This window comes from Mirounga angustirostris, unplaced genomic scaffold, assembly GCF_029215605.1.
Source record: "Mirounga angustirostris isolate CCGP_5_RB_7025 unplaced genomic scaffold, mMirAng1.0.hap1 SCAF_10, whole genome shotgun sequence".
Taxonomy (NCBI): domain Eukaryota; kingdom Metazoa; phylum Chordata; class Mammalia; order Carnivora; family Phocidae; genus Mirounga; species Mirounga angustirostris.
The window spans coordinates 72,332,817-72,345,575 of NW_026991718.1; the positions used below are offsets into that span (position 1 = coordinate 72,332,817).

At 45.3% G+C, this 12,759-nt stretch overlaps 1 protein-coding gene across 2 annotated transcripts in view; it reads right to left on the reverse strand.

The window, feature by feature from the left end:
• SOCS5 (suppressor of cytokine signaling 5) overlaps positions 1-12,759 on the reverse strand; it is a 101,268-nt gene that overhangs the window by 18,848 nt on the left and 69,661 nt on the right. Inside the window, exon 2 of one of the 2 annotated variants that reach the window (XR_010405707.1) lies at positions 8,264-8,336. The gene's annotated coding sequence lies outside the window, so the exon portion shown is untranslated. Of the gene's footprint in view, positions 1-8,259; positions 8,337-12,759 lie in introns of both variants that reach the window. The other variant, XR_010405706.1, reaches the window with a different exon arrangement.

A 12,759-nucleotide genomic window follows, 5' to 3' on the forward strand; every position in this document is an offset into this window, starting at 1 on the left:
GGTACAGATGAGTGAGAGAGGCCCAAAGACACTGAGGGGCATGCTCTTGGTCACTTAGGATGTCTAAAGGAAGAACCAGGTGTCCTGACTCTTGCCCTCTCCTTGCTATTTCCCCCATCTTTGGAAGTGAACTTTTACCAGACACTCATAAGGCCTTTGATTTCTTGGATTCCTTGCCTGGGAAGTCCTCCTCCATGCTTTGGAGGGCTTTCCCTTGCCCAGGACCTCTAGGCTTAAGGCCTGGGGACCCTGGTGGGTCAGCCTCTGGTGTGCAGAGCTGTCCAGGTGCCTGCTGCTTGCAGAGGGCTATGCTCCTTGTCCTAGACCTTCATCTTTTGGAAGTACATAAATGCATGGCATTAATTTTTTTTAATGCATGGTATTTATGAGTTTTTTTCCCCCCGGGGCCATACCATATTCTGAAATGTGAACATGGCAAGCAGGATGGATACATTTTTAGATCAGTAAGTACAACCAGATGTGTGGATGGGGCTGAAGAAACACAGCAAACTTTTGTGAGGTATGCAGGGCCCTTAGATGTGGCCTGTTTCTCTCGTCTCGTCTCTGGGGAAATGAGTTCATGACTGGCAAAAAATGCACAGGTCTGAGTGCTCTCCAAATGAGTACCAGCTTCATGTACATACCCCTGGCCAGGCAGGGGGCCTGGTCCTGCATTCGTCCACCTAGCTCTCCGTTATAGCAGATAATAGCCAGGTGCCTGACACAGTTCTCTCTCATCTCAATCCAACGCACACAACCATGAAACTGATGAGGAAAATGCAGGTCAGTCTGGCTCAGTAACTTGGCCAGAGTCACATAGGTAGGCAGCAGGCAGGGCTGAGATTCACAGCAGGATGACTGGACTCCAAAGTCCATTTTCCTCAGACCACCACATCATCTCTCTAGACCAGTCTCTCGCCCCCAGGAGTGCACTGGCGAGGGGTGGGAGACCTGCAGGGCTCCAGCAAGCTGGGGAGGCTCCATCCCAGGTAACAGACAATGGGAAATCCAACAGTGCCTGGCAGTGTTGGGGCAGGCAGTGATAAGGACACAGGGGTTAAAAAGAAGTCAGCCCTGAGGAATTCAAAACCAACAGTGAGGCAAGACACAGGTGCATCTGTATGTTGTGAATGGCACATTTCAATACACAACCACGCTTCACTCTGCTTTTGGGGGAAGCACTTAAAGTGAGTGCTTTAAGAGTTCCGAACTGTGACCTAGAGTAATGTAGGAAGCATTCCAGGTGGAGGGATTTAAGCCACATCTTGAAGGACAGGAGGAATTTGGGAGAGGGAGAAGGGTGTGAAAAGTGTAAGAGGCTGAGAGTGTGTAAAAAGGCATCAGCACAGAAGGGGATTAAAGCAGTAGGACTGGGGAGATGAGAAATTAGATGTATTAGGCACTGATTGTGTGCCACGAACTGTGCTGGGGGGCTTATATGTATTAGCTCATTTATTTAAGTCAATTATATTTAGTTTTAATTTACGTGTAAGAAAATGCATACATTTTAAGTGTACAGCATAGCCTCAGTGACCTGTGCAATAATATCAAACAGGTTTGTGTCCATGAAATTGGAATTCCAGAAAGAAGAGAGGAGGAAACAGAAAAAAAAAAAATGTTTGAAGAAATTATGGCCATATTTTCCCTCCAAATTTGATGAGAACTATAAATGTACAAATCCAAATGTGTTATACAATATGATTGAATTTCTGAAAAACAGTGACAAAGAGAACATCTTTAAAGCACCCAGAGAAAACAGACACATTTTGTACAAAGGAACAGAGAAAATTAAGCACAGACTTATTATTAGAAACTATGCACTCCAGAAGACAGTGGAATGCATCTTAAAGCGTTGAAAGAAAAAAAAATGTCAACCCAGAATTTTAAATCTAGCAAAAATATAATTCAAAAATGAAGGTGAAATGATGACTTTTTCAGACAGATGAAAAGATGAGGGCATTTGTTGCCAGTAGGCCTGAACTTAAAAAATATTACAGTTCTTCAGGCAGTAGGAAAATGGTGCCAAATGGAAACTTGGATCAACACAAAGGACTGGAGAGACCAGGAAATGGTAAATATGTGGATAAAAATAAAAGATCTTTTTTTCCCCTCATTTAAAATTTTTGCAAAAAAAATAATGATTTAAAGCAAAAGAATGTACTCTGGTGTTAATAACACATGCAGCAGTAAAATGTATGACAACAATAGTACAAAGAACAGAGGGAAAATGCAAGTATGTGAGGTTGGGAGGTTCTGATATTATACGTGAAGTAGTATAATATTATTTGAAGGTAGGTTGTGATACATTTATTTTAAGCCCTAGAGAAACTACTAAAAAAATAAAACAAAGTGATACAGTTAGCAAGTCAATAATGGAGATAAAGTGGAATACTAAAAATTGCACAATAATGCAAAAGAAGAAAAAAGAATAAAAAGGGAACAAAGAACAGATGGGACAAATAGAAAATAAGTAGCAAGATGGCAGATATAAACCTGATTATCAATACTTACATTAAATGTAAATGATCTAAACTTTCTCTTGATGAGCAGATAGGTTTCAGAAACAGACTCCCTCCCCTTGAGGTGGCTCAGGAAAGGGGGTTTAGTGCAAGGATCTATGCAGAAGGGATGGTGACCACTAGAACGGGAGGCTTGACTCAACTGGCTCTTGTGGGAGCTGGGACCTGAGACGGGCAATCTATCCCGAGCTAAGGCCATACTCCATTTTTTCCAGGAACTAGGGCCTCTAGCTGTTGTGGTTGCCTGAGTGTCTGCTCCCCTGGCTCTTTCAGGCCCTCAGCCCACATGTGACCATCATGGTAAGCACGCGCTTCTCTCCCCTTTCTGCACCACAACCTTCTGCTTTGGTTCCCATTTCCAAATGTCAGTGGCCTCTCAGTTTCCCATACTTACAATCCTGAAATCTTAGAATGGCCCGGATCATCTTTTTAATCAGGCCACAGCTCAGGAGAGGTAACCTCAGGTCAGAAGCCCATGCTGGTAGGTAACTGTACCTGAAATGGGAGGAGGGGCAAATTCTCATGGGAGTGGGCTACTGGATAGTGAATAAGATCGGCCTTATATTATAGAATTCACAGAAAAAAGTTTCCATGTGGCAATAGCCAGACTCAGACCTTGAAGGCCTGAACAAGGAGCTAAAAGAACCTCAGTTCCCATTGTCCTCCTTGCCCTCTTGGAGAACTGGGCATAACAGCAAAGCATCCATAACTGACTCTCTTATTCAAGATCCTCCTTCATGTCTGATTCCAGCAGAGGAGTCTTATAATTTGCTTGGTTAAATCCTCACCTTCCTGGGGGGAGGGGACAGAAGTTTAGAGTGAAATGCTGGTCAAGACAGGTTGCAATTCCCTGCAGGTGTTGGACATGACAAACTGGCAGGTGTTCGAGTAGAAAGAACATTGAGCAACCTCCCCACCCCCAATGAGGAGGGCCCAGGCCACCTCCGGGACTCTGAGTTCTCCCATCCATAGGGCAGGCCCTGCTCCCCTGGGGGCTGAGCAGCAGGGCCAGGCCCAGAGGGATCTGGAGTCAGTGGAGTTGGGGCAGGGCCCCTGCTTCCAGCACCACAGACAGCCCTGCCAGGATGGCTTGGAGCTGCTCCCTGGCCTGGGACCACCCCTGGGAAGCAACAGGCTATAAGCTCTGAGGAGGGCGTCAGAACTGCTGGAAAGGTCACAGAATTCTGCCAGAGCCGAAGCTGACATGGCCCCAGAGCAGCCCACCAAACCTGGGGTCGGGAGAGCAGGAAGCCCAGCCCTGCTCAACACAGCCTCCAAGTGACCACACTTTCTTATTCCTGCTTTCATCATATTAACACAGGAATAACAAGTGTTTTCAACATCCTAAATCACATATTTGGAAGCTGTAGCAGGCTAGAAAAACACAAAACCTACAGAGTTGGCCACTTGGTCCGAGCTTTAAGATGTTCAAATTGCCTTGGGACCTGTCGCACTCGATCCTGAACTCTGCCCCACGTCACCAGGTTGTCCTGTCTCAGCAAGGCCAGACACTGTGGTTGTCCTTGCTAAGACACCAGGCAAGTTCCAGTGTTCTATCCAAATGTCGCCATCCCCAGAACCACTTGCAAGAACTTGGACTTGGAAATAAGCTTGGTAAAGAGAGCTTGACAGTAGAAATCTGGCCAGCTGTAGTGGGGGGCCGTGGAATCAGGGTGGGCAGGACTGCCTCGGGCCTCAGATGGCTGCATCTAGGTGCTTGATCGCTGCACCCCGGGGGGACAGCACTGTCCACTGTTGAAATAGTTCAGACTGGCCCCAGCTGAGGGGCCACGCGCATGGGGTCCGGCAGACCTCCCCGATTCCAGCATGCCGTAGGAATGCTGAGCGAAGCCACATGCCAGCCTCTGGGGGAGCTCCCCACCCACTCTGGTAGGGTGCTGCCTCCTACAGTTGGGTCACCTTGGGCACATGAGCCAGCATCTCAGAAATGGGAATACGACCCCCCCCGCCCTTGCCTTGCTCACTGCACCAGACTATTAGATCAATGCAAAACGGAAGAGCTGTGCAAATAGCCAGGCACTGAAAAAATGTAATGGTAGCACCTACTGGAAAGATATTTAACCTGGAGGCCATATTTTATTACCCACAGCATTTGCCTGCAAAAAAGTCTAGCAGGATCTCCTTTCTCCTTTTGTTGTACTAGATACCAAATGAGATGCCTTCCCCCTCACTTTGTGGAAACTGCCTCCCACCAACTCATTTGGTAACAGCAATCAGCCCTGGTAGCTACTCTGTGCAATAACTCACGGTTGTGGTTATGGTTATGGTTAATTGTTTCAGGGGTGGGCTAACCGCCTAGAAATTTAGAGTATGAACTTAGCAAGAGAGCAGTTGGACTGTCTCTAGGTGGCTGGACGGGTAACATAAACTCAAGAGCTGGAGAGTGGCAAGAGGGGCCAACGTTTTCTACCCCGTCCTGGACCCGACCCTGGGGCACAGAGCCCACGCAGGCTCTGCCAAGGGGGTCCTCCAAACTCGCTCCAATGGCCTCGTCCACTCCTTCCTTTTCTTCTCCCTAGCAGTGGTTTCAGTTTTCCTTGAGCAGTTTTGGTTAGATTTATTCCTAGGTACCTGATGCTTTTTAAAATTCTATTGTAAGTGGCATTTAGTTTTAACAGATAGACGTTGGCCGTTTGGGAAGCTAGCAGTCTTGTCTCTGACTTCTGAGGCCAACTTGGGCCCCCAGAGGAAGCGGGCTCTCAGGCCGCCTAGCTACTCTTTCTGCTTCATTCCTTTCTGGTGATTTGAGTTTCATTCTGATATCATTTCCTTCTGTCTGGGAAAAAAAACAAAACACAAACAAAACAAAAAAAACCCAACTGCCTTTAGTATTTCTTTGTGCTGGTGTCAAAATCTCTTAGTTTTCTTTCATCGAAAATGTCCTTAATGTTGCCTACATTCATGAGGGATATTTTGGCCCACTATAAATGTTTGGGCTGATAGATTTCCTTTTAGCTCTTCAGAACTCTTGTTCTCTCTCCTGGCCTTCATAGTTTCTAATGAGAAGTCAGCTCCTTATTGAAGTGTTGTTCCCTGTACGTAAAATGTTGTTCTTTTCTTGCTACCTCTGCAAGGTTTGTCCTTTATGTTTGGCTTCCGATAGTTTGACCCTAATATGCTTTAGCACAGCCTGCTTGATGTTCTCTGAATACTTTGAAGCTATAAATTTATGCTTTCATCAAATTTGGGAAATTTCCAGTCATTAGTTCTTCAAGTATTTTTTTTCTGTCCTATTTTCTCTCTCCTTTCCTTTTGGAATTTCAACGACACGTATTTTAGGCTGATATTATCTGAGAGATCTCTGAGGCTCCATTTATGTTGTCAATCTTTAAAAAAAAACCAAAACTCTGTTTCCTATTGGATAATTTCTATTGATCTATCTTCAGGTTCTCTTACTTTTCTCTCTGTCTCCATTCTGCTGTTAAATTTATCCAGTAGATTTTTCTATCCAGTAGATCGAGGAGTATCTATTTTTGTTTCTATTTACCTGCTGAAATTTCCTGTCTTGATTCATTGTGAGCATATTTTCTTTTACTTCTTTGAGGATAGTTACAATGATAACTGCTTTAAAGTTCTTGTCTGCTAATTCCACATCCAGTTCAGCTCAGGGTTTTTTGTTTTTTGTTTTTTTGCTATTAATATTCTTTTCTCTTGAGAATGTGTTCCATATTCTTAGTTCTTGGTACATTGGGTACTTTTAGATTCCTGGACATTATCAAGGGTAAAGTATAGAGACTCTGGATTCTGGATTATGTTATTTTATCCTGATGAGTCTTTTTTCTTTAAAAATTTTTTTTCCTTCCTTTCTTCTTTTTCTCTTTTAAAGCGGACACGTATCTTTGTTGGACTCCAGCTGCAACCGACTCTTTCCTGGCCAGCACTTCTGAGATCAGTTGAGCTCCTCTGTCCTCTGCAGGGCTGCTTGGCTTTGCTCCACACATGTGTGATGCAGGGGTCGGTAGAGAGGGAGGCAGGCAGAATCTGGGGATCCTCCCCCAGCATGTGTGCTTCCCCAGGCTTCCACATCCCGGAAAGACAGCACTTCGTCTACCAGCACCCCATATGCCATGCTGAGGGACCCCAGCACCCCCAGCGCCCCATGCCAGTCGACGGCCAGGAAGCTGTGGAAATGGACCCTCTTTCCACACAACTCCCCTCCCACAGGCATGGCCTCCTCACCACGATCTGCCTGCTTCTGATCACTCACCAGTGCCTTCAGATAGTTGTCTTTTACTTTAGTTTGGAGTCGTTTGTATTCTGTTCAGAGTTTTCAGTTACCATCTGCAAGGGCGGGGGGTGGTCTGGTAGAGTCTTTCTCAGGCAATACCAGAAGTGCAAATTCTTGAGTTTAAGTTTCAGCTTCACCAATTTCTAGCTCTGTGACCTCAGACTAGCTTCTTTCACTTCCCCAAGCCTCAGTGTGCACATCCGTAAACTGGGGATAATAAGAGCACTCACCCTAGAGGGTTGTGTTGAGGGTAAGAAGAGGTAACATGTATGTCTGGCTCTTGCCGGACTCCCCATGCTGCTGCATGGGGGGGCATCAGCTTCAGTCTTCCCATCCAACTAGACACTCATCTAATGAGCAGCGCCTATGTGCCCAACACAAGAGATGGAGGCGACAGTGAAGACCTTGTTGTCAAGGAGCTCATACCCTAGCTGAAACCCAGCAGGCAGAGCAGAGTGGCACAGGGCCTCGGGAAGCACAGATGCTAAATGCTGAGGAGAGGGGGTGGCGGTGGCTCACACATGAGTACATGGTCTTCCTCAAGAGCTGCGCCAAGCTCGTTTTTCTGCTTCAGCAGGCAATTTCACCAGGATGTTTTCAATAACAGGCGCTTGCGGTATGAATTTAACAATTTCCTAGGCTGGCAGCGAATACATTTGTGCCTGATGAGCTTCTCAGACACATTTTCCCACACCTCTTGTGTTTCCCAGTCCTAGTGGAAGGCTTCCCCTTGGGCCCGCCCTGCAGCCCCCCTGGACAATTCAGACATCAATCATACCTGTGAAACCTGCAGGTGAGGGAAACTCTACCAACTTCAGCTCATACCAGCACTCGACCCCGCCTTCCCAGGGTTTCCTTCTACCTTTTAGTGTCCTATATGGATACCCTTGGACATGCTTTAGCTGGGCAAAGAGCTGAGATCATCCCTTTTTTATCCTCTGGGAGTCATACTTAGCCAGGTCTATAAGCAGGAGGCCCCCTGATTTGGTCCGTTCAGGCTGCTATAACAACATACCACAGACTGGGTGACTGACAAACAGTAGACATTATTGCTCACTATCTGAGCTGGAAGTCAGATCAGGGTGATAGCATGGTTGGGTGAGGGCCATCTTCTGGGTTGCAGACTTCTGGTTGTATCCCCACATGACGGAAGATGCTAGGAGGCTCTCTGGAGGCTCTTTTATAAGGCACTACTCCTGTGTCTGAGGATTCCACTCTCATGACTTGAGCACCTCCTAAAGGCCCCACCTCCGAATACCATCACTTTTGCCTGTTAGATTTCAACATAGGAATTTGGGGGGTGGGGTACCGACATTTAGACTGCCCCCTCCCCACATGCTGTGACTTGCGGGCATTGAGAGACCCATTTTTCCCTCCTCCATGTCTCTTCTCACTCTCTTGAAATTGCTGCTAATGGGTTAGAAAGGAAAGGCAGAGTATTGCCAGTTAGTAGGGCTCTATTCCTTATTTCAGTGAGGTCGTACTACTTACTTACAGATGCTGAGCGTTGTGGTTGGCATGATTTGTCTGGAAAGCACTCTTTGGACTTCTCCCATTTGTTGGGGATGCTTTGACCAGAAGGAAAGACATCAAAGTAAGTAAACAAAATAGGACATAACCAGTTCTTTTAGTAGAGTTGGAGCATGTGCATGGGGGTGGGGCAGGGAATCCATTTATTCAACTTCCTACATGCTGACTATATGTCAGGCACTGAGACAGGGCTGGTGACACAAAGGTGAACTAGATACAGTTCCTACTCTTCAGGAACTCACAATTGGCGGAAGTGTCCAGAATGAAAAATCAATAGGCTCTAATGCGCAAATCTGTTACGATGGAGGAATAGCCAGAAGACAAAGGGAACCCGGAGTGGGTGGTGGGTGTCAGAGAAAACAACAGAGGGGGTAATGGGGCCTGGGGCTGAGCAGTGCTTTGCCAGGCAGATGGGGCTGAGTGGACAGAGGGAAGGGCAGGAAAAGGACAAAGAACAGTAGGCGAGGAGGCAGGGCTGAGGGAGTGAGTGGGTGTTCAGGGTTGTGAGAATCCCAGAGTGGTTGGCGCGCTGAGCACATTGTGGGGGAGAGTGGCCAGAGGGGGGTGGGAAGGTGGTCAGTGGTCAGACCACAGAGGCTGTGGTGGGTCAGCTTAAGGGATCTGGATTGCATTTCGTGGTCCTGGGGAGTCAGTGGAGCAGTGGCCTGTGGAAGTGATACCCAGGAGCTGAGGTGAGAGAGCGGGCTGGGGGAAAGGCAGGCCTGAGTAACCAGGCCAGGGCAAGGACAGGAGAGGCGGGAAGAATGTTGGCCGTGGCCTCTGCCTGCCTCACAGTCAAGCCCAGGGTTGTCCCCCAACCTGAGGCTCCATGAAATGTAATGCTTATTTCTCAGGATGAATTTTAGGGGTGTTACATTTGCTTGTTGTTTTACACAAAAAGCCTTGCCTAAAATAAAACACAAAAATCACCATTTTGATCTACTTATCAGGACCCAAAATAACCTATGTAGCAAAACAGCACAGGCTTAGGGACCCTCTCGTCCAACTCCTGATTTGATGGAGGGTCTTTCAGAAAAGTCTTGACCTGGCCTGAGTTCCCTGCAAACAGATCCAGCACAATCTGACCAGCTCATCTGCCCATCTGTCTGATGAGAAAGTGGCTTTCAACCTTCCACATAGCATAGTTTTGAAGTTTCGAATGGAATACATTCCATTCTTGCCAAGAACTACTCATATTTATGATGAACACTACTGAGGCCAAAACAATGATGCTGGGTGCAGGGATCTGAAGCTGAGTATCTGTCCTGTGGGTCCCGTTTTAAGCAAGCAGCATCCAATCTCCTGATCAGGTTTGGAGAGCCTGGTGTTAACATTCACAGTTGTGACACTGCAAGTGGCCGCTAATGTCCACAGTGATCAGTAAGTTAGCTGATTGCATCTGTTTATGTCTTACCCTGCTATTCTGAACAAATGATGTGTATTGAGGATTTTAATACCCCAAAGTTGGGCAAAAATGACATTGGGATGAATGAGAAAAATAAAACACTTTGCCATTATAAAATTTTTTTTGGCAACAAAGATCTGTATTAGAGGAAAAAATAGCTGTATTTAGAATAAATAAGCCAACAGGTTGAAAACACAATTTGCTGATTATTGGTGGGCAGTGTACTATTGAATGGAGGAAAGTAATTAATAAATATTATATGTATCCATAAGCATATAGCCATATACATAAACACACACACACACACACACACGCACATATAGGTATTCAGCTCCGGATGAGAGAATGTCACAGGTTAGATTTCCCAGAATCAGATACTGAGGCAGGACTTGGGGTGCAAGTTACTCTTAGGAATCCACACTTGTGATGGGAAGAGGGAGAAAGGATGGGACAAAGGGAGAAGCTGCAGGGCAGTGAGGTCTTGGCCAATCAGCAGGGAGCTCTGAAGCAAATACCGTCCCCCAGAGTCGTCTAAAATTGCTCTGCCTCTTTTTTTTTAAAGTAGAGTCGTCTAAAATTGCTCTGCCTTTTTTTTTTTTTTAAAGTAAACTCTACACCCAACGTGGGGCTTGAACTCGCAACCCTGAGATCAAAAGTTGCATGCTCCACCAACTGAGCCAGCCAGATGTCCCAGTTTTTTTTTTTTTTTTTTTGGTTTACTTAAAGAAATAATTTAAAAAAATTAAAATAGCTGCCTGTGCCTTTACATTCCTGCCTTTCTGTTACCGATTGGAAGGGCATGGCCTCGACATGGCGGCTCCTTGCTGCTGAGGCTGACCCTGAAGGAGCTGGCCCCGGGAAGCCGACTACTGCCCACGCTGCCCCTAGATGGGCAGCAGGTTCCTTCTGGGATCTAGCTGGTGCATCTCGTCTACCACAGACCATGGTACCCTTATATTCTTGGTCATTGCATTTCGACTATCTTTTTTGGCTGTTACTCACTCTGGAGTTTCCTTCCCACCTCCCTGTGCTGCCTCCCCCATTTCTCTCAGTTCCCTTTCTATCCTCCTTGCTCAACTAAAGGCAGTTTGAGGGTAGGAAGGTGAAGAAGAAATTCCAGCCCTTTCCCTCCACCTCTCCACTGCTGGATGTGGCTGTGTGCAAATATTTATAGTCCCACTGACCTCCAATCCCTCAGGCTTGGCTTCAGCTTCCAGCTTCAGTGCCTTTGTCCAAATCACGAATCCCCTGAAATAGGCCCTCCACCCAGCCTCTATTTATCACCTTTTTTGCAAAACCCCAAATCCCTATTCTCACTGCTCATAACCTACATTTGGCGCAACACGTATACATTTTTGTAAATCCTTTGTTTTATATACAAGCCTTTGCAAAAATTAATAATTGAGGAATAGGGATATGTACATTTTTTATTCCCTGAAGTGCCTAGATAGTATTGGGTGCTTGGTATGTACTCACATATTTTGTATTGAACCAAAGGAAATTTCCTTTAAAAGGTCGGTTCAATATGTAAAGCGGTTAAATTCCAGCCACATACAGACATTTCTGGCTGCTACTGTTTCCTATCTGAAGGAAAATTAGTCCTTGTGGAGGGATCTAGAGGAGCGAAATGTGGGAATTTAAGTTCATTCACGTTCCAATCAGCAAAGCAGCTATTTCTAGCTACTGAATGGGCTCCTGGAGTCATACTGCAAAGGTGGAAGGAGTCACTGGATCCAAGTTAGAATCCACCACTCTTGAAGTGTTAACCTCGGGAGCCACCAGTCATTTCATTCAAAGCATCAGCAACTCCTGTGATCCAATTTTAGGCTCTACAGGTGCATCAAACAAGGGAAAAGTAGCACACTCCCCACCCCTCTACCCCACTTGGCATATTTAAGATAATTTAAACTCATTCAAAACAGTTGGCTCCCTAGAGTGTAGTGTGGGAGCTCCTGGGGGCTCGAAGACCTTTTCAGGGGGTCTGTGGGGTCTAAACTATTTCATAATAATATTAGGACATTATTTGCTTTTTATTTCTTCTTTCTCTCATGAGTATATAGTGGAGTTTTCCAGAGGACATGTGGTGTATAATGACATTGCTCTGGCAAGTAATGGAATGTGTGTTTTGTGTTTTCTAGAACTTTCTAAGGTGGTAGGTTGAGGGTATAAATATGCGTATTTTCAGACATTAACCCAGCTTGTTTGCAGTACTTGGACTATGTTCTCACTATCTTTCCTTATACCTGCTATAATTTCGACAACCTCATTATTGTCCAATGCATTGTTTTGAAATCCCAAAGTTTTCCTTGCATCTCTTTGGAAACTCAGCAAGAAATGAGTATACTTTATTGTTATTTTTTGCAGTAATTTTAATTTTTTTTCAGAAAATTTTCAAATTTAAAAAATGGTATCTAAAATGTTTCTTTAGATTTCCTTATTCGAAAATAAAAAAAATCAGAGGTTATTTTTATTATCTGTACGGGTGGATCAGTGGCTTGAGAACAAAGAGACAAGAAGACTCACTCTTTCAATCCAGCCCTGCGGCATCTATGTCCAAAGTAAGAAAATGAAGAAAATAGAACTGAAGAATATCCATAATTATTTGAAAAGGCTATTAAATTCCTCCTCTCCTTTTCCAACTACATATCTACATGGGGCCAGATTTTCTTCATATGTTTTAACCAAAGCAACATATTGCAACAGATTGAATGCAGAGGCAGATAAGAGTAGCTGGCTGTCTTCTATTAAGCCAGATATTGAAGAGGCTTTAAAAAAATTACAACAATGCAGCTCATTTCACTAAATTTTTACAAAACATTTATATTTCAAAAAAAATGTTACTTATGTTGATGTATGATGGGTTTATTATTTTCAAAATAACAAATATATGGGCGCCTGGGTGGCTCAGTCTTTAAGTGTCTGTCTTTGGTTTGGGTCACGATCCTCGGGTCCTGGGATCTAGCCCCGCATCAGGCTCCCTGCTCGGCGGGAAGCCTGCTTCTCCCTCTCCCACTCCTCCTGCTTGTGTTCCTGCTCTCGCTGTCTCCCTGTCAAAT